This window comes from Rhipicephalus microplus, unplaced genomic scaffold, assembly GCF_043290135.1.
Source record: "Rhipicephalus microplus isolate Deutch F79 unplaced genomic scaffold, USDA_Rmic scaffold_15, whole genome shotgun sequence".
Lineage (NCBI taxonomy): Eukaryota > Metazoa > Arthropoda > Arachnida > Ixodida > Ixodidae > Rhipicephalus > Rhipicephalus microplus.
Window position 1 is genome coordinate 2,246,616 of NW_027464588.1, and position 21,361 is coordinate 2,267,976.

Consider the following 21,361-nt stretch of genomic DNA (forward strand, 5'->3'; position numbering starts at 1 on the left):
AAGCACGCTCTGCTAACATTTTCCGTTTTTTAGCTTATTTTACACTTTCTTAATGTACAGTTTTCCACCCAGGAGATGTGCAGCAGAGTGGCGTAGTGGAAGCGTGCTGGGCCTGTAACCCAGAGCTCCATGGATCGAAACCACGCTCTGCTAGTATTTTTAGGTCTTTGGCTTCCTTTTCACTTTCCTAATGTACAGTTTTCCACCCAGGGGAAGTGCAGCAGGGTGGCGCAGTGGAAGCGTGCTGGGCCCATAACCCAGAGGTCCGTGCATCGAAAGCACGCTCTGCTAACATTTTCCATTTTTTAGCTTACTTTACACTTTCTTAATGTACAGTTTTCCACCCAGGAGAAGTGCAGCAGGGTGGCTCAGTGGAAGCGTGCTGGGCCCATAACCCAGAGGTCCGTGCATCGAAAGCACGCTCTGCTAACATTTTCCGTTTTTTAGCTTGTTTTACACTTTCTTAATGTACAGTTTTCCACCCAGGAGATGTGCAGCAGAGTGGCGTAGTGGAAGCGTGCTGCGCCCATAACCCAGAGCTCCATGGATCGAAACCACGCTCTGCTAGTATTTTTAGGTCTTTAGCTTCCTTTTCACTTTCCTAATGTACAGTTTTCCACCCAGGAAAAGTGCAGCAGGGTGGCGCAGTGGAAGCGTGCTGGGCCCATAACTCATAGGTCCGTGGATCGAAGCCACGCTATGCTAACATTTTCCGTTTTTTATGTTACTTTACACTTTATTATTGTACAGTGTTCCACCCAGTAGAAGTGCAGCAGAGTGGTGCAGTGGAAGCGTGCTGGGCCCATATCTCAGCGGTGCGTGGATCGGAACTACGCTCGGCTAACTGTTTTATTTTTTTGGCATATTTACACTTTCTGAAAGTACAGTTTTCCACCCAGGAGAAGTGCAGCAGGGTGGCGCAGTAGAAGCGTGCTGGGCCCATAACCCAGAGGTCCATGCATCGAAAGCACGCTCTGCTAGTACTTTTAGGTCTTTAGCTTCCTTTTCACTTTCTTAATGTACAGTTTTCCACCCAGGAGAAGTGTAGCAGAGTGGCGTAGTGGAAGCGTGCTGGGCCCATAACCCAGAGGTCCATGGATTGAAACCACGCTCTGCTAGTATTTTTAGGTCTTTAGCTTCTTTTTCACTTTCTTAATGTACAGTTTTCCACCCAAGAGAAGTGCAGCAGAGCGGTGCAGTGGAAGCGTGCTGGGCCCATAACTCAGCGGTGCGTGGATCGAAACTACGCTCGGCTAACTGTTTTATTTTTTTAGCATTTTTACACTTTCTAAAAGTACAGTTTTCCACCCAGGAGGAGTGCAGCAGAGTAGCACAGTGGAAGCGTGCTGGGCCCATAACCCAGAGGTCCGTGGATCGAAACCACGCTCTGCTTATATTTTCTGTTTTTTATCTTACTTTACACTTTATTAATGTACAGTTTTCCACCCAGTAGAAGTGCAGCAGAGCGGTGCAGTGGAAGCGTGCTGGGCCCATAACTCAGCGGTGCGTGGATCGAAACTACGCTCGGCTAACTGTTTTATTTTTTTAGCATTTTTACACTTTCTTAAAGTACAGTTTTCCACCCAGGAGAAGTGCAGAAGAGTAGCGCAGTGGAAGCGTGCTGGGCCCATAACCCAGAGGTCCGTGAATCGAAACCACGCTCTGCTAGTATTTTTAGGTCTTTGGTTTCCTTTTCACTTTCTAAATGTACAGTTTTCCACCCAGGAGAAGTGCAGCAGGGTGGCGCAGTGGAAGCGTGCTGGGCCCATAACCCAGAGGTCCGTGCATCGAAAGCACGCTCTGCTAACATTTTCCGTTTTTTAGCTTATTTTACACTTTCTTAATGTACAGTTTTCCACCCAGGAGATGTGCAGCAGAGTGGCGTAGTGGAAGCGTGCTGGGCCCATAACCCAGAGCTCCATGGATCGAAAGCACGCTCTGCTAGTACTTTTAGGTCTTTAGCTTCCTTTTCACTTTCTTAATGTACAGTTTTTCACCCAGGAGAAGTGCAGCAGAGTGGCGTAGTGGAAGCGTGCTGGGCCCATAACCCAGAGGTCCATGGATCGAAACCACGCTCTGCTAGTATTTTTAGGTCTTTAGCTTCTTTTTCACTTTCTTAATGTACAGTTTTCCACCCAGGAGAAGTGCAGCAGGGTGGTGCAGTGGAAGCGTGCTGGGCCCGTAACCCATAGGTCCGTGGAACGAAGCAACGCTCTGCTTATATTTTCTGTTTTTTATCTTACTTTACACTTTATTAATGTACAGTTTTCCACCCAGTAGAAGTGCAGCAGAGCGGTGCAGTGGAAGCGTGCTGGGCCCATAACTCAGCGGTGCGTGGATCGAAACTACGCTCGGCTAACTGTTTATTTTTTTAGCATTTTTACACTTTCTTAAAGTACAGTTTTCCACCCAGGAGAAGTGCAGAAGAGTAGCGCAGTGGAAGCGTGCTGGGCCCATAACCCAGAGGTCCGTGAATCGAAACCACGCTCTGCTAGTATTTTTAGGTCTTTGGCTTCCTTTTCACTTTCTAAATGTACAGTTTTCCACCCAGGAGAAGTGCAGCAGAGTGGCGTAGTGGAAGCGTGCTGCGCCCATAACCCAGAGCTCCATGGATCGAAACCACGCTCTGCTAGTATTTTTAGGTCTTTAGCTTCCTTTTCACTTTCCTAATGTACAGTTTTCCACCCAGGAAAAGTGCAGCAGGGTGGCGCAGTGGAAGCGTGCTGGGCCCATAACTCATAGGTCCGTGGATCGAAGCCACGCTATGCTAACATTTTCCGTTTTTTATGTTACTTTACACTTTATTATTGTACAGTGTTCCACCCAGTAGAAGTGCAGCAGAGTGGTGCAGTGGAAGCGTGCTGGGCCCATATCTCAGCGGTGCGTGGATCGGAACTACGCTCGGCTAACTGTTTTATTTTTTTGGCATATTTACACTTTCTGAAAGTACAGTTTTCCACCCAGGAGAAGTGCAGCAGGGTGGTGCAGTAGAAGCGTGCTGGGCCCATAACCCAGAGGTCCATGCATCGAAAGCACGCTCTGCTAGTACTTTTAGGTCTTTAGCTTCCTTTTCACTTTCTTAATGTACAGTTTTCCACCCAGGAGAAGTGCAGCAGAGTGGCGTAGTTGAAGCGTGCTGGGCCCATAACCCAGAGGTCCATGGATTGAAACCACGCTCTGCTAGTATTTTTAGGTCTTTAGCTTCTTTTTCACTTTCTTAATGTACAGTTTTCCACCCAAGAGAAGTGCAGCAGAGCGGTGCAGTGGAAGCGTGCTGGGCCCATAACTCAGCGGTGCGTGGATCGAAACTACGCTCGGCTAACTGTTTTATTTTTTTAGCATTTTTACACTTTCTAAAAGTACAGTTTTCCACCCAGGAGGAGTGCAGCAGAGTGGCACAGTGGAAGCGTGCTGGGCCCATAACCCAGAGGTCCGTGGATCGAAACCACGCTCTGCTTATATTTTCTGTTTTTTATCTTACTTTACACTTTATTAATGTACAGTTTTCCACCCAGTAGAAGCGCAGCAGAGCGGTGCAGTGGAAGCGTGCTGGGCCCATAACTCAGCGGTGCGTGGATCGAAACTACGCTCGGCTAACTGTTTTATTTTTTTAGCATTTTTACACTTTCTTAAAGTACAGTTTTCCACCCAGGAGAAGTGCAGAAGAGTAGCGCAGTGGAAGCGTGCTGGGCCCATAACCCAGAGGTCCGTGAATCGAAACCACGCTCTGCTAGTATTTTTAGGTCTTTGGTTTCCTTTTCACTTTCTAAATGTACAGTTTTCCACCCAGGAGAAGTGCAGCAGGGTGGCGCAGTGGAAGCGTGCTGGGCCCATAACCCAGAGGTCCGTGCATCGAAAGCACGCTCTGCTAACATTTTCCGTTTTTTAGCTTATTTTACACTTTCTTAATGTACAGTTTTCCACCCAGGAGATGTGCAGCAGAGTGGCGTAGTGGAAGCGTGCTGGGCCCATAACCCAGAGCTCCATGGATCGAAAGCACGCTCTGCTAGTACTTTTAGGTCTTTAGCTTCCTTTTCACTTTCTTAATGTACAGTTTTTCACCCAGGAGAAGTGCAGCAGAGTGGCGTAGTGGAAGCGTGCTGGGCCCATAACCCAGAGGTCCATGGATCGAAACCACGCTCTGCTAGTATTTTTAGGTCTTTAGCTTCTTTTTCACTTTCTTAATGTACAGTTTTCCACCCAGGAGAAGTGCAGCAGGGTGGTGCAGTGGAAGCGTGCTGGGCCCGTAACCCATAGGTCCGTGGAACGAAGCAACGCTCTGCTTATATTTTCTGTTTTTTATCTTACTTTACACTTTATTAATGTACAGTTTTCCACCCAGTAGAAGTGCAGCAGAGCGGTGCAGTGGAAGCGTGCTGGGCCCATAACTCAGCGGTGCGTGGATCGAAACTACGCTCGGCTAACTGTTTATTTTTTTAGCATTTTTACACTTTCTTAAAGTACAGTTTTCCACCCAGGAGAAGTGCAGAAGAGTAGCGCAGTGGAAGCGTGCTGGGCCCATAACCCAGAGGTCCGTGAATCGAAACCACGCTCTGCTAGTATTTTTAGGTCTTTGGCTTCCTTTTCACTTTCTAAATGTACAGTTTTCCACCCAGGAGAAGTGCAGCAGAGTGGCGTAGTGGAAGCGTGCTGGGCCCATAACCCAGAGCTCCATGGATCGAAAGCACGCTCTGCTAGTACTTTTAGGTCTTTAGCTTCCTTTTCACTTTCTTAATGTACAGTTTTCCACCCAGGAGAAGTGCAGCAGAGTGGCGTAGTGGAAGCGTGCTGGGCCCATAACCCAGAGGTCCATGGATCGAAACCACGCTCTGCTAGTATTTTTAGGTCTTTAGCTTCTTTTTCACTTTCTTAATGTACAGTTTTCCACCCAAGGGAAGTGCAGCAGATTGGCGCAGTGGAAGCGTGCTGGGCCCATAACCCAGAGGTCCGTGGATCGAAGCCTCTGCTAACATTTTCCGTTTTTTATCTTACTTTACACTTAATAATGTACAGTGTTCCACCCACTAGAAGTGCAGCAGAGTGGTGCAGTGGAAGCGTGCTGGGCCCATAACTCAGCGGTGCGTGGATCGAAACTACGCTCGGCTAACTGTTTTATTTTTTAGCATTTTTACACTTTCTTAAAGTACAGTTTTCCACCCATGAGGAGTGCAGCAGAGTGGCGCAGTGGAAGCGTGCTGGGCCCATAACCCAGAGGTCCGTGGATCGAAACCACGCTCTGCTAGTATTTTTAGGTCTTTAGCTTCCTTTTCACTTTCTTAATGTACAGTTTCCACCCAGTAGAAGTGCAGCAGAGCGGTGCAGTGGAAGCGTGCTGGGCCCATAACTCAGCGGTGCGTGGATCGAAACTATGCTCGGCTAACTGTTTTATTTTTTTAGCATTTTTACACTTTCTTAAAGTACAGTTTTCCACCCAGGCGAAGTGCAGCAGAGTGGCGCAGTGGAAGCGTGCTGGGCCCATAACCCAGAGGTCCGTGATTCGAAACCACGCTCTGCTAGTATTTTTAGATCTTTGGCTTCCTTTTCACTTTCTTAATGTACAGTTTTCCACCCAGGAGAAGTGCAGCAGGGTGGCGCAGTGGAAGCGTGCTGGGCCCATAATCCAGAGGTCCGTGGATCGAAACCACGCTCTGCTAGTATTTTTAGGTCTTTAGCTGCTTTTTCACTTTCTTAATGTAGAGTTTCCCACCCAGGAGAACTGCAGTAGAGTGGCGCAGTGGAAGCTGGCTGGACACATAACCCAGAGGTCCGTTGATCGAAGCCACACTCTGCTAACATTTTCCGTTTTTTATCTTACTTTACACTTTATTAATGTACAGTGTTCCACCCAGTAGAAGCGCAGCAGAGCGGTGCAGTGGTAGCGTGCTGGGCCCATAACTCAGCGGTGCGTGGATCGAAACTACGTTCGGCTAACTGTTTTATTTTTTTAGCTTCTTTTTCACTTTCTTAATGTACAGTTTTCCACCCAGGAGAAGTGCAGCAGGGTGGCGCAGTGGAAGCGTGCTGGGCCCATAACCCATAGGTCCGTGGATCGAAGCCACGCTCTGCTAGTATTTTTAGGTCTTTAGCTTCTTTTTCACTTTCTTAAAGTACAGTTTTCCACCCAGGAGGAGTGCAGCAGAGTGGCGCAGTGGAAGCGTGCTGGGCCCATAACCCAGAGGTCCGTGGATCAAAACCATGCTCTGCTAGTATTTTTAGGTCTTTAGCTTCTTTTTCACTTTCTTAATGTACAGTTTTCCACCCAGGAGAAGTGCAGCAGAGTAGCGCAGTGGAAGCGTGCTGGGCCCGTAACCCATAGGTCCGTGGAACGAAGCCACGCTCTGCTAACATTTTCTGTTTTTTATCTTACTTTACACTTTATTATTGTACAGTTTTCCACCCAGGAGAAGCGCAGCAGGGTGGCGCAGTGGAAGCGTGCTGGGCCCATAACCCAGAGGTCCGTGCATCGAAAGCACGCTCTGCTAACATTTTCCGTTTTTTAGCTTATTTTACACTTTCTTAATGTACAGTTTTCCACCCAGGAGATGTGCAGCAGAGTGGCGTAGTGGAAGCGTGCTGGGCCTGTAACCCAGAGCTCCATGGATCGAAACCACGCTCTGCTAGTATTTTTAGGTCTTTGGCTTCCTTTTCACTTTCCTAATGTACAGTTTTCCACCCAGGGGAAGTGCAGCAGGGTGGCGCAGTGGAAGCGTGCTGGGCCCATAACCCAGAGGTCCGTGCATCGAAAGCACGCTCTGCTAACATTTTCCATTTTTTAGCTTACTTTACACTTTCTTAATGTACAGTTTTCCACCCAGGAGAAGTGCAGCAGAGTGGCGCAGTGGAAGCGTGCTGGGCCCATAACCCAGAGGTCCGTGCATCGGAAGCACGCTCTGCTAACATTTTCCGTTTTTAGCTTGTTTTACACTTTCTTAATGTACAGTTTTCCACCCAGGAGATGTGCAGCAGAGTGGCGTAGTGGAAGCGTGCTGGGCCCATAACCCAGAGCTCCATGGATCGAAACCACGGTCTGCTAGTATTTTTAGGTCTTTAGCTTCCTTTTCACTTTCCTAATGTACAGTGTTCCACCCAGTAGAAGTGCAGCAGAGTGGTGCAGTGGAAGCGTGCTGGGCCCATATCTCAGCGGTGCGTGGATCGGAACTACGCTCGGCTAACTGTTTTATTTTTTAGCATTTTTACACTTTCTGAAAGTACAGTTTTCCACCCAGGAGAAGTGCAGCAGGGTGGCGCAGTAGAAGCGTGCTGGGCCCATAACCCAGAGGTCCATGCATCGAAAGCACGCTCTGCTAGTACTTTTAGGTCTTTAGCTTCCTTTTCACTTTCTTAATGTACAGTTTTCCACCCAGGAGAAGTGCAGCAGAGTGGCGTAGTGGAAGCGTGCTGGGCCCATAACCCAGAGGTCCATGGATCGAAACCACGCTCTGCTAGTATTTTTAGGTCTTTAGCTTCTTTTTCACTTTCTTAATGTACAGTTTTCCACCCAAGAGAAGTGCAGCAGAGCGGTGCAGTGGAAGCGTGCTGGACCCATAACTCAGCGGTGCGTGGATCGAAACTACGCTCGGCTAACTGTTTTATTTTTTTAGCATTTTTACACTTTCTTAAAGTACAGTTTTCCACCCAGGAGGGGTGCAGCAGAGTGGCGCAGTGGAAGCGTGCTGGGCCCATAACCCAGAGGTCCGTGGATCGAAACCACGCTCTGCTGGTATTTTTAGGTCTTTAGCTTCTTTTTCACTTTCTTAATGTACAGTTTTCGACCCATGAGAAGTGCAGCAGGGTGGTGCAGTGGAAGCGTGCTGGGCCCGTAACCCATAGGTCCGTGGAACGAAGCCACGCTCTGCTAACATTTTCTGTTTTTTATCTTACTTTACACTTTATTAATGTACAGTTTTCCACCCAGTAGAAGTGCAGCAGAGCGGTGCAGTGGAAGCGTGCTGGGCCCATAACTCAGCGGTGCGTGGATCGAAACTACGCTCGGCTAACTGTTTTATTTTTTTAGCATTTTTACACTTTCTTAAAGTACAGTTTTCCACCCAGGAGAAGTGCAGAAGAGTAGCGCAGTGGAAGCGTGCTGGGCCCATAACCCAGAGGTCCGTGAATCGAAACCACGCTCTGCTAGTATTTTTAGGTCTTTGGCTTCCTTTTCACTTTCTAAATGTACAGTTTTCCACCCAGGAGAAGTGCAGCAGGGTGGCGCAGTGGAAGCGTGCTGGGCCCATAACCCAGAGGTCCGTGCATCGAAAGCACGCTCTGCTAACATTTTCCGTTTTTTAGCTTATTTTACACTTTCTTAATGTACAGTTTTCCACCCAGGAGATGTGCAGCAGAGTGGCGTAGTGGAAGCGTGCTGGGCCCATAACCCAGAGCTCCATGGATCGAAACCACGCTCTGCTAGTATTTTTAGGTCTTTGGCTTCCTTTTCACTTTCCTAATGTACAGTTTTCCACCCAGGGGAAGTGCAGCAGGGTGGCGCAGTGGAAGCGTGCTGGGCCCATAACCCAGAGGTCTGTGCATTGAAAGCACGCTCTGCTAACATTTCCATTTTTTACCTTACTTTACACTTTCTTAATGTACAGTTTTCCACCCAGGAGAAGTGCAGCAGAGTGGCGCAGTGGAAGCGTGCTGGGCCCATAATCCAGAGGTCCGTGCATCGAAAGCACGCTCTGCTAACATTTTCCGTTTTTTAGCTTGTTTTACACTTTCTTAATGTACAGTTTTCCACCCAGGAGATGTGCAGCAGAGGGGCGTAGTGGTAGCGTGCTGGGCCCATAACCCAGAGCTCCATGGATCGAAACCACGCTCTGCTAGTATTTTTAGGTCTTTAGCTTCCTTTTCACTTTCCTATTGTACAGTTTTCCACCCAAGAGAATTGCAGCAGGGTGGCGCAGTGGAAGCGTGCTGGGCCCATAACCCATAGGTCCGTGCATCGAAAGCACGCTCTGCTAACATTTTCCGTTTTTTAGCTTATTTTACACTTTCTTAATGTACAGTTTTCCACCCAGGAGTTGTGCAGCAGAGTGGCGTAGTGGAAGCGTGCTGGGCCCATAACCCAGAGCTCCATGGATCGAAAGCACGCTCTGCTAGTACTTTTAGGTCTTTAGCTTCCTTTTCACTTTCTTAATGTACAGTTTTCCACCCAGGAGAAGTGCAGCAGAGTGGCGTAGTGGAAGCGTGCTGGGCCCATAACCCAGAGGTCCATGGATCGAAACCACGCTCTGCTAGTATTTTTAGGTCTTTAGCTTCTTTTTCACTTTCTTAATGTACAGTTTTCCACCCAAGAGAAGTGCAGCAGATTGGCGCAGTGGAAGCGTGCTGGGCCCATAACCCAGAGGTCCGTGGATCGAAGCCACGCTCTGCTAACATTTTCCGTTTTTTATCTTACTTTACACTTAATAATGTACAGTGTTCCACCCACTAGAAGTGCAGCAGAGTGGTGCAGTGGAAGCGTGCTGGGCCCATAACTCAGCGGTGCGTGGATCGAAACTACGCTCGGCTAACTGTTTTATTTTTTAGCATTTTTACACTTTCTTAAAGTACAGTTTTCCACCCATGAGGAGTGCAGCAGAGTGGCGCAGTGGAAGCGTGCTGGGCCCATAACCCAGAGGTCCGTGGATCGAAACCACGCTCTGCTAGTATTTTTAGGTCTTTAGCTTCCTTTTCACTTTCTTAATGTACAGTTTCCACCCAGTAGAAGTGCAGCAGAGCGGTGCAGTGGAAGCGTGCTGGGCCCATAACTCAGCGGTGCGTGGATCGAAACTATGCTCGGCTAACTGTTTTATTTTTTTAGCATTTTTACACTTTCTTAAAGTACAGTTTTCCACCCAGGCGAAGTGCAGCAGAGTGGCGCAGTGGAAGCGTGCTGGGCCCATAACCCAGAGGTCCGTAATTCGAAACCACGCTCTGCTAGTATTTTTAGGTCTTTGGCTTCCTTTTCACTTTCTTAATGTACAGTTTTCCACCCAGGAGAAGTGCAGCAGGGTGGCGCAGTGGAAGCGTGCTGGGCCCATAATCCAGAGGTCCGTGGATCGAAACCACGCTCTGCTAGTATTTTTAGGTCTTTAGCTGCTTTTTCACTTTCTTAATGTAGAGTTTCCCACCCAGGAGAACTGCAGCAGAGTGGCGCAGTGGAAGCTTGCTGGACCCATAACCCAGAGGTCCGTGGATCGAAGCCACACTCTGCTAACATTTTCCGTTTTTTATCTTACTTTACACTTTATTAATGTACAGTGTTCCACCCAGTAGAAGCGCAGCAGAGCGGTGCAGTGGTAGCGTGCTGGGCCCATAACTCAGCGGTGCGTGGATCGAAACTACGTTCGGCTAACTGTTTTATTTTTTTAGCTTCTTTTTCACTTTCTTAATGTACAGTTTTCCACCCAGGAGAAGTGCAGCAGAGTGGCGTAGTGGAAGCGTGCTGGGCCCATAACCCAGAGGTCCATGGATCGAAACCACGCTCTGCTAGTATTTTTAGGTCTTTAGCTTCTTTTTCACTTTCTTAATGTACAGTTTTCCACCCAAGAGAAGTGCAGCAGATTGGCGCAGTGGAAGCGTGCTGGGCCCATAACCCAGAGGTCCGTGGATCGAAGCCACGCTCTGCTAACATTTTCCGTTTTTTATCTTACTTTACACTTAATAATGTACAGTGTTCCACCCACTAGAAGTGCAGCAGAGTGGTGCAGTGGAAGCGTGCTGGGCCCATAACTCAGCGGTGCGTGGATCGAAACTACGCTCGGCTAACTGTTTTATTTTTTAGCATTTTTACACTTTCTTAAAGTACAGTTTTCCACCCATGAGGAGTGCAGCAGAGTGGCGCAGTGGAAGCGTGCTGGGCCCATAACCCAGAGGTCCGTGGATCGAAACCACGCTCTGCTAGTATTTTTAGGTCTTTAGCTTCCTTTTCACTTTCTTAATGTACAGTTTCCACCCAGTAGAAGTGCAGCAGAGCGGTGCAGTGGAAGCGTGCTGGGCCCATAACTCAGCGGTGCGTGGATCGAAACTATGCTCGGCTAACTGTTTTATTTTTTTAGCATTTTTACACTTTCTTAAAGTACAGTTTTCCACCCAGGCGAAGTGCAGCAGAGTGGCGCAGTGGAAGCGTGCTGGGCCCATAACCCAGAGGTCCGTGATTCGAAACCACGCTCTGCTAGTATTTTTAGGTCTTTGGCTTCCTTTTCACTTTCTTAATGTACAGTTTTCCACCCAGGAGAAGTGCAGCAGGGTGGTGCAGTGGAAGCGTGCTGGGCCCATAATCCAGAGGTCCGTGGATCGAAACCACGCTCTGCTAGTATTTTTAGGTCTTTAGCTGCTTTTTCACTTTCTTAATGTAGAGTTTCCCACCCAGGAGAACTGCAGCAGAGTGGCGCAGTGGAAGCTTGCTGGACCCATAACCCAGAGGTCCGTGGATCGAAGCCACACTCTGCTAACATTTTCCGTTTTTTATCTTACTTTACACTTTATTAATGTACAGTGTTCCACCCAGTAGAAGCGCAGCAGAGCGGTGCAGTGGTAGCGTGCTGGGCCCATAACTCAGCGGTGCGTGGATCGAAACTACGTTCGGCTAACTGTTTTATTTTTTTAGCTTCTTTTTCACTTTCTTAATGTACAGTTTTCCACCCAGGAGAAGTGCAGCAGGGTGGCGCAGTGGAAGCGTGCTGGGCCCATAACCCATAGGTCCGTGGATCGAAGCCACGCTCTGCTAGTATTTTTAGGTCTTTAGCTTCTTTTTCACTTTCTTAAAGTACAGTTTTCCACACAGGAGGAGTGCAGCAGAGTGGCGCAGTGGAAGCGTGCTGGGCCCATAACCCAGAGGTCCGTGGATCAAAACCATGCTCTGCTAGTATTTTTAGGTCTTTAGCTTCTTTTTCACTTTCTTAATGTACAGTTTTCCACCCAGGAGAAGTGCAGCAGAGTAGCGCAGTGGAAGCGTGCTGGGCCCGTAACCCATAGGTCCGTGGAACGAAGCCACGCTCTGCTAACATTTTCTGTTTTTTATCTTACTTTACACTTTATTATTGTACAGTTTTCCACCCAGGAGAAGCGCAGCAGGGTGGCGCAGTGGAAGCGTGCTGCGCCCATAACCCAGAGGTCCGTGCATCGAAAGCACGCTCTGGTAACATTTTCCGTTTTTTAGCTTATTTTACACTTTCTTAATGTACAGTTTTCCACCCAGGAGATGTGCAGCAGAGTGGCGTAGTGGAAGCGTGCTGGGCCTGTAACCCAGAGCTCCATGGATCGAAACCACGCTCTGCTAGTATTTTTAGGTCTTTGGCTTCCTTTTCACTTTCCTAATGTACAGTTTTCCACCCAGGGGAAGTGCAGCAGGGTGGCGCAGTGGAAGCGTGCTGGGCCCATAACCCAGAGGTCCGTGCATCGAAAGCACGCTCTGCTAACATTTTCCATTTTTTAGCTTACTTTACACTTTCTTAATGTACAGTTTTCCACCCAGGAGAAGTGCAGCAGAGTGGCGCAGTGGAAGCGTGCTGGGCCCATAACCCAGAGGTCCGTGCATCGGAAGCACGCTCTGCTAACATTTTCCGTTTTTAGCTTGTTTTACACTTTCTTAATGTACAGTTTTCCACCAAGGAGATGTGCAGCAGAGTGGCGTAGTGGAAGCGTGCTGGGCCCATAACCCAGAGCTCCATGGATCGAAACCACGGTCTGCTAGTATTTTTAGGTCTTTAGCTTCCTTTTCACTTTCCTAATGTACAGTTTTCCACCCAGGAGAAGTGCAGCAGGGTGGCGCAGTGGAAGCGTGCTGGGCCCATAACTCATATGTCCGTGGATCGAAGCCACGCTATGCTAACATTTTCCGTTTTTTATGTTACTTTACACTTTATTATTGTACAGTGTTCCACCCAGTAGAAGTGCAGCAGAGTGGTGCAGTGGAAGCGTGCTGGGCCCATATCTCAGCGGTGCTTGGATCGGAACTACGCTCGGCTAACTGTTTTATTTTTTTAGCATTTTTACACTTTCTGAAAGTACAGTTTTCCACCCAGGAGAAGTGCAGCAGGGTGGCGCAGTAGAAGCGTGCTGGGCCCATAACCCAGAGGTCCATGCATCGAAAGCACGCTCTGCTAGTACTTTTAGGTCTTTAGCTTCCTTTTCACTTTCTTAATGTACAGTTTTCCACCCAGGAGAAGTGCAGCAGAGTGGCGTAGTGGAAGCGTGCTGGGCCCATAACCCAGAGGTCCATGGATCGAAACCACGCTCTGCTAGTATTTTTAGGTCTTTAGCTTCTTTTTCACTTTCTTAATGTACAGTTTTCCACCCAAGAGAAGTGCAGCAGAGCGGTGCAGTGGAAGCGTGCTGGGCCCATAACTCAGCGGTGCGTGGATCGAAACTACGCTCGGCTAACTGTTTTATTTTTTTAGCATTTTTACACTTTCTTACAGTACAGTTTTCCACCCAGGAGGGGTGCAGCAGAGTGGCGCAGTGGAAGCGTGCTGGGCCCATAACCCAGAGGTCCGTGGATCGAAACCACGCTCTGCTAGTATTTTTAGGTCTTTAGCTTCTTTTTCACTTTCTTAATGTACAGTTTTCCACCCATGAGAAGTGCAGCAGGGTGGTGCAGTGGAAGCGTGCTGGGCCCGTAACCCATAGGTCCGTGGAACGAAGCCACGCTCTGCTAACATTTTCTGTTTTTTATCTTACTTTACACTTTATTAATGTACAGTTTTCCACCCAGTAAAAGTGCAGCAGAGCGGTGCAGTGGAAGCGTGCTGGGCCCATAACTCAGCGGTGCGTGGATCGAAACTACGCTCGGCTAACTGTTTTATTTTTTTAGCATTTTTACACTTTCTTAAAGTACAGTTTTCCACCCAGGAGAAGTGCAGAAGAGTAGCGCAGTGGAAGCGTGCTGGGCCCATAACCCAGAGGTCCGTGAATCGAAACCACGCTCTGCTAGTATTTTTAGGTCTTTGGCTTCCTTTTCACTTTCTAAATGTACAGTTTTCCACCCAGGAGAAGTGCAGCAGGGTGGCGCAGTGGAAGCGTGCTGGGCCCATAACCCAGAGGTCCGTGCATCGAAAGCACGCTCTGCTAACATTTTCCGTTTTTTAGCTTATTTTACACTTTCTTAATGTACAGTTTTCCACCCAGGAGATGTGCAGCAAAGTGGCGTAGTGGAAGCGTGCTGGGCCCATAACCCAGAGCTCCATGGATCGAAACCACGCTCTGCTAGTATTTTTAGGTCTTTGGCTTCCTTTTCACTTTCCTAATGTACAGTTTTCCACCCAGGGGAAGTGCAGCAGGGTGGCGCAGTGGAAGCGTGCTGGGCCCATAACCCAGAGGTCTGTGCATTGAAAGCACGCTCTGCTAACATTTCCATTTTTTAGCTTACTTTACACTTTCTTAATGTACAGTTTTCCACCCAGGAGAAGTGCAGCAGAGTGGCGCAGTGGAAGCGTGCTGGGCCCATAACCCAGAGGTCCGTGCATCGAAAGCACGCTCTGCTAACATTTTCCGTTTTTTAGCTTGTTTTACACTTTCTTAATGTACAGTTTTCCACCCAGGAGATGTGCAGCAGAGGGGCGTAGTGGTAGCGTGCTGGGCCCATAACCCAGAGCTCCATGGATCGAAACCACGCTCTGCTAGTATTTTTAGGTCTTTAGCTTCCTTTTCACTTTCCTATTGTACAGTTTTCCACCCAAGAGAAGTGCAGCAGGGTGGCGCAGTGGAAGCGTGCTGGGCCCATAACCTATAGGTCCGTGCATCGAAAGCACGCTCTGCTAACATTTTCCGTTTTTTAGCTTATTTTACACTTTCTTAATGTACAGTTTTCCACCCAGGAGATGTGCAGCAGAGTGGCGTAGTGGAAGCGTGCTGGGCCCATAACCTATAGGTCCGTGCATCGAAAGCACGCTCTGCTAACATTTTCCGTTTTTTAGCTTATTTTACACTTTCTTAATGTACAGTTTTCCACCCAGGAGATGTGCAGCAGAGTGGCGTAGTGGAAGCGTGCTGGGCCCATAACCTATAGGTCCGTGCATCGAAAGCACGCTCTGCTAACATTTTCCGTTTTTTAGCTTATTTTACACTTTCCTATTGTACAGTTTTCCACCCAAGAGAAGTGCAGCAGGGTGGCGCAGTGGAAGCGTGCTGGGCCCATAACCTATAGGTCCGTGCATCGAAAGCACGCTCTGCTAACATTTTCCGTTTTTTAGCTTATTTTACACTTTCTTAATGTACAGTTTTCCACCCAGGAGATGTGCAGCAGAGTGGCGTAGTGGAAGCGTGCTGGGCCCATAACCTATAGGTCCGTGCATCGAAAGCACGCTCTGCTAACATTTTCCGTTTTTTAGCTTATTTTACACTTTCTTAATGTACAGTTTTCCACCCAGGAGATGTGCAGCAGAGGGGCGTAGTGGTAGCGTGCTGGGCCCATAACCCAGAGCTCCATGGATCGAAAGCACGCTCTGCTAGTACTTTTAGGTCTTTAGCTTCCTTTTCACTTTCTTAATGTACAGTTTTCCACCCAGGAGAAGTGCAGCAGAGTGGCATAGTGGAAGCGTGCTGGGCCCATAACCCAGAGGTCCATGGATCGAAACCACGCTCTGCTAGTATTTTTAGGTCTTTAGCTTCTTTTTCACTTTCTTAATGTACAGTTTTCCACCCAAGAGAAGTGCAGCAGATTGGCGCAGTGGAAGCGTGCTGGGCCCATAACCCAGAGGTCCGTGGATCGAAGCCACGCTCTGCTAACATTTTCCGTTTTTTATCTTACTTTACACTTAATAATATACAGTGTTCCACCCACTAGAAGTGCAGCAGAGTGGTGCAGTGGAAGCGTGCTGGGCCCATAACTCAGCGGTGCGTGGATCGAAACTACGCTCGGCTAACTGTTTTATTTTTTAGCATTTTTACACTTTCTTAAAGTACAGTTTTCCACCCATGAGGAGTGCAGCAGAGTGGCGCAGTGGAAGCGTGCTGGGCCCATAACCCAGAGGTCCGTGGATCGAAACCACGCTCTGCTAGTATTTTTAGGTCTTTAGCTTCCTTTTCACTTTCTTAATGTACAGTTTCCACCCAGTAGAAGTGCAGCAGAGCGGTGCAGTGGAAGCGTGCTGGGCCCATAACTCAGCGGTGCGTGGATCGAAACTATGCTCGGCTAACTGTTTTATTTTTTTAGCATTTTTACACTTTCTTAAAGTACAGTTTTCCACCCAGGCGAAGTGCAGCAGAGTGGCGCAGTGGAAGCGTGCTGGGCCCATAACCCAGAGGTCCTTGACTCGAAACCACGCTCTGCTAGTATTTTTAGGTCTTTGGCTTCCTTTTCACTTTCTTAATGTACAGTTTTCCACCCAGGAGAAGTGCAGCAGGGTGGCGCAGTGGAAGCGTGCTGGGCCCATAACCCATAGGTCCGTGGATCGAAGCCACGCTCTGCTAGTATTTTTAGGTCTTTAGCTTCTTTTTCACTTTCTTAAAGTACAGTTTTCCACCCAGGAGGAGTGCAGCAGAGTGACGCAGTGGAAGCGTGCTGGGCCCATAACCCAGAGGTCCGTGGATCAAAACCATGCTCTGCTAGTATTTTTAGGTCTTTAGCTTCTTTTTCACTTTCTTAATGTACAGTTTTCCACCCAGGAGAAGTGCAGCAGAGTAGCGCAGTGGAAGCGTGCTGGGCCCGTAACCCATAGGTCCGTGGAACGAAGCCACGCTCTGCTAACATTTTCCGTTTTTTAGCTTATTTTACACTTTTTAATGTACAGTTTTCCACCCAAGAGATGTGCAGCAGAGTGGCGTAGTGGAAGCGTGCTGGGCCTGTAACCCAGAGCTCCATGGATCGAAACCACGCTCTGCTAGTATTTTTAGGTCTTTGGCTTCCTTTTCACTTTCCTAATGTACAGTTTTCCACCCAGGGGAAGTGCAGCAGGGTGGCGCAGTGGAAGCGTGCTGGGCCCATAACCCAGAGGTCCGTGCATCGAGAGCACGCTCTGCTAACATTTTCCATTTTTTAGCTTACTTTACACTTTCTTAATGTACAGTTTTCCACCCAGGAGAAGTGCAGCAGAGTGGCGCAGTGGAAGCGTGCTGGGCCCATAACCCAGAGGTCCGTGCATCGGAAGCACGCTCTGCTAACATTTTCCGTTTTTTAGCTTGTTTTACACTTTCTTAATGTACAGTTTTCCACCCAGGAGATGTGCAGCAGAGTGGCGTAGTGGAAGCGTGCTGGGCCCAAAACCCAGAGCTCCATGGATCGAAACCACGGTCTGCTAGTATTTTTAGGTCTTTAGCTTCCTTTTCACTTTCCTAATGTACAGTTTTCCACCCAGGAGAAGTGCAGCAGGGTGGCGCAGTGGAAGCGTGCTGGGCCCATAACTTATAGGTCCGTGGATCGAAGCCACGCTATGCTAACATTTTCCGTTTTTTATGTTACTTTACACTTTATTATTGTACAGTGTTCCACCCAGTAGAAGTGCAGCAGAGTGGTGCAGTGGAAGCGTGCTGGGCCCATATCTCAGCGGTGCGTGGATCGGAACTACGCTCGGCTAACTGTTTTATTTTTTTAGCATTTTTACACTTTCTGAAAGTACAGTTTTCCACCCAGGAGAAGTGCAGCAGGGTGGCGCAGTACAAGCGTGCTGGGCCCATAACCCAGAGGTGCATGCATCGAAAGCACGCTCTGCTAGTACTTTTAGGTCTTTAGCTTCCTTTTCACTTTCTTAATGTACAGTTTTCCACCCAGGAGAAGTGCAGCAGAGTGGCGTAGTGGAAGCGTGCTGGGCCCATAACCCAGAGGTCCATGGATCGAAACCACGCTCTGCTAGTATTTTTAGGTCTTTAGCTTCTTTTTCACTTTCTTAATGTACAGTTTTCCACCCAAGAGAAGTGCAGCAGAGCGGTGCAGTGGAAGCGTGCTGGGCCCATAACTCAGCGGTGCGTGGATCGAAACTACGCTCGGCTAACTGTTTTATTTTTTTAGCATTTTTACACTTTCTTAAAGTACAGTTTTCCACCCAGGAGGGGTGCAGCAGAGTGGCGCAGTGGAAGCGTGCTGGGCCCATAACCCAGAGGTCCGTGGATCGAAACCACGCTCTGCTAGTATTTTTAGGCCTTTAGCTTCTTTTTCACTTTCTTAATGTGCAGTTTTCCACCCATGAGAAGTGCAGCAGGGTGGTGCAGTGGAAGCGTGCTGGGCCCGTAACCCATAGGTCCGTGGAACGAAGCCACGCTCTGCTAACATTTTCTGTTTTTTATCTTACTTTACACTTTATTAATGTACAGTTTTCCACCCAGTAGAAGTGCAGCAGAGCGGTGCAGTGGAAGCGTGCTGGGCCCATAACTCAGCGGTGCGTGGATTGAAACTACGCTCGGCTAACTGTTTTATTTTTTTAGCATTTTTACACTTTCTTAAAGTACAGTTTTCCACCCGGGAGACGTGCAGAAGAGTAGCGCAGTGGAAGCGTGCTGGGCCCATAACCCAGAGGTCCGTGAATCGAAACCACGCTCTGCTAGTAATTTTAGGTCTTTGGCTTCCTTTTCACTTTCTAAATGTACAGTTTTCCACCCAGGAGAAGTGCAGCAGGGTGGCGCAGTGGAAGCGTGCTGGGCCCATAACCCAGAGGTCCGTGCATCGAAAGCACGCTCTGCTAACATTTTCCGTTTTTTAGCTTATTTTACACTTTCTTAATGTACAGTTTTCCACCCAGGAGATGTGCAGCAGAGTGGCGTAGTGGAAGCGTGCTGGGCCCATAACCCAGAGCTCCATGGATCGAAACCACGCTCTGCTAGTATTTTTAGGTCTTTGGCTTCCTTTTCACTTTCCTAATGTACAGTTTTCCACCCAGGGGAAGTGCAGCAGGGTGGCGCAGTGGAAGCGTGCTGGGCCCATAACCCAGAGGTCTGTGCATTGAAAGCACGCTCTGCTAACATTTCCATTTTTTAGCTTACTTTACACTTTCTTAATGTACAGTTTTCCACCCAGAAGTGCAGCAGAGTGGCGCAGTGGAAGCGTGCTGGGCCCATAACCCAGAGGTCCGTGCATCGAAAGCACGCTCTGCTAACATTTTCCGTTTTTTAGCTTGTTTTACACTTTCTTAATGTACAGTTTTCCTCCCAGGAGATGTGCAGCAGAGGGGCGTAGTGGAAGCGTGCTGGGCCCATAACCCAGAGCTCCATGGATCGAAACCACGCTCTGCTAGTATTTTTAGGTCTTTAGCTTCCTTTTCACTTTCCTATTGTACAGTTTTCCACCCAAGAGAAGTGCAGCAGGGTGGCGCAGTGGAAGCGTGCTGGGCCCATAACCCATAGGTCCGTGGATCGAAGCCACGCTCTGCTAACATTTTCCGTTTTTTATGTTACTTTACACTTTATTATTGTACAGTGTTTCACCTAGTAGAAGTGCAGCAGAGTGGTGCAGTGGAAGCGTGCGGGGCCCATATCTCAGCGGTGCGTGGATCGGAACTACGCTCGGCTAACTGTTTTATTTTTTTAGCATTTTTACACTTTCTGAAAGTACAGTTTTCCACCCAGGAGAAGTGCAGCAGGGTGGCGCAGTAGAAGCGTGCTGGGCCCATAACCCAGAGGTCCGTGCATCGAAAGCACGCTCTGCTAGTACTTTTAGGTCTTTAGCTTCCTTTTCACTTTCTTAATGTACAGTTTTCCACCCAGGAGAAGTGCCGCAGAGTGGCGTAGTGGAAGCGTGCTGGGCCCATAACCCAGAGGTCCATGGATCGAAACCACGCTCTGCTAGTATTTTTAGGTCTTCAGCTTCTTTTTCACTTTCTTAATGTACAGTTTTCCACCCAAGAGAAGTGCAGCAGATTGGCGCAGTGGAAGCGTGCTGGGCCCATAACCCAGAGGTCCGTGGATCGAAGCCACACTCTGCTAACATTTTCCGTTTTTTATCTTACTTTACACTTAATAATGTACAGTGTTCCACCCACTAGAAGTGCAGCAGAGTGGTGCAGTGGAAGCGTGCTGGGCCCATAACTCAGCGGTGCGTGGATCGAAACTACGCTCGGCTAACTGTTTTATTTTTTAGCATTTTTACACTTTCTTAAAGTACAGTTTTCCACCCATGAGGAGTGCAGCAGAGTGGCGCAGTGGAAGCGTGCTGGGCCCATAACCCAGAGGTCCGTGGATTGAAACCACGCTCTGCTAGTATTTTTAGGTCTCTAGCTTCCTTTTCACTTTCTTAATGTACAGTTTTCCACCCAGGAGAAGTGCAGCAAGGTTGTGCAGTGGAAGTGTGCTGGGCCCATAACACATAGGTCCGTGGAACGAAGCCACGCTCTGCTAACATTTTCTGTTTTTTATCTTACTTTACACTTTATTAATGTACAGTTTCCACCCAGTAGAAGTGCAGCAGAGCGGTGCAGTGGAAGCGTGCTGGGCCCATAACTCAGCGGTGCGTGGATCGAGATTATGCTCGGCTAACTGTTTTATTTTTTTTAGCATTTTTACACTTTCTTAAAGTACAGTTTTCCACCCAGGAGAAGTGCAGCAGAGTGGCGCAGTGGAAGCGTGCTGGGCCCATAACCCAGAGGTCCGTGATTCGAAACCACGCTCTGCTAGTATTTTTAGGTCTTTGGCTTCCTTTTCACTTTCTTAATGTACAGTTTTCCACCCAGGGGAAGTGCAGCAGGGTGGCGATGTGGAAGCGTGCTGGGCCCATAACCCAGAGGTCTGTGCATCGAAAGCACGCGCTGCTAACATTTTCCATTTTTTATCTTTTTTTACACTTTCTTAATGTACAGTTTTCCACCCAGGAGAAGTGCAGCAGAGTGGCGCAGTGGAAGCGTGCTGGGCCTATAACACAGAGGTCCGTGGATCGAAACCACGCTCTGCTAGTATTTTTAGGTCTTTGGCTTCCTTTTCACTTTCTTAATGTAGAGTTTTCCACCCAGGAGAAGTGCAGCAGAGTGGCGCAGTGGAAGCTTGCTGGACCCACAACCCAGAGGTCCGTGGATCGAAGCCACACTCTGCTAACATTTTCCGTTTTTTATCTTACTTTACACTTTATTATAGTACAGTGTTCCACCCAGTAGAAGCGCAGCAGAGCGGTGCAGTGGAAGCGTGCTGGGCCCATAATTCATAGGTCCGTGGATCGAAGCCACGCTCTGCTAACATTTTCCGTTTTTTATGTTACTTTACACTTTATTATTGTACAGTGTTCCACCCAGTAGAAGTGCAGCAGAGTGGTGCAGTGGAAGCGTGCTGGGCCCATAACTCAGCGGTGCGTGGATCGGAACTACGCTCGGCTAACTGTTTTATTTTTTTAGCATTTTTACACTTTCTGAAAGTACAGTTTTCCACCCAGGAGAAGTGCAGCAGGGTGGCACAGTAGAAGCGTGCTGGGCCCATAACCCAGAGGTCCGTGCATCGAAAGCACGCTCTGCTAGTACTTTTAGGTCTT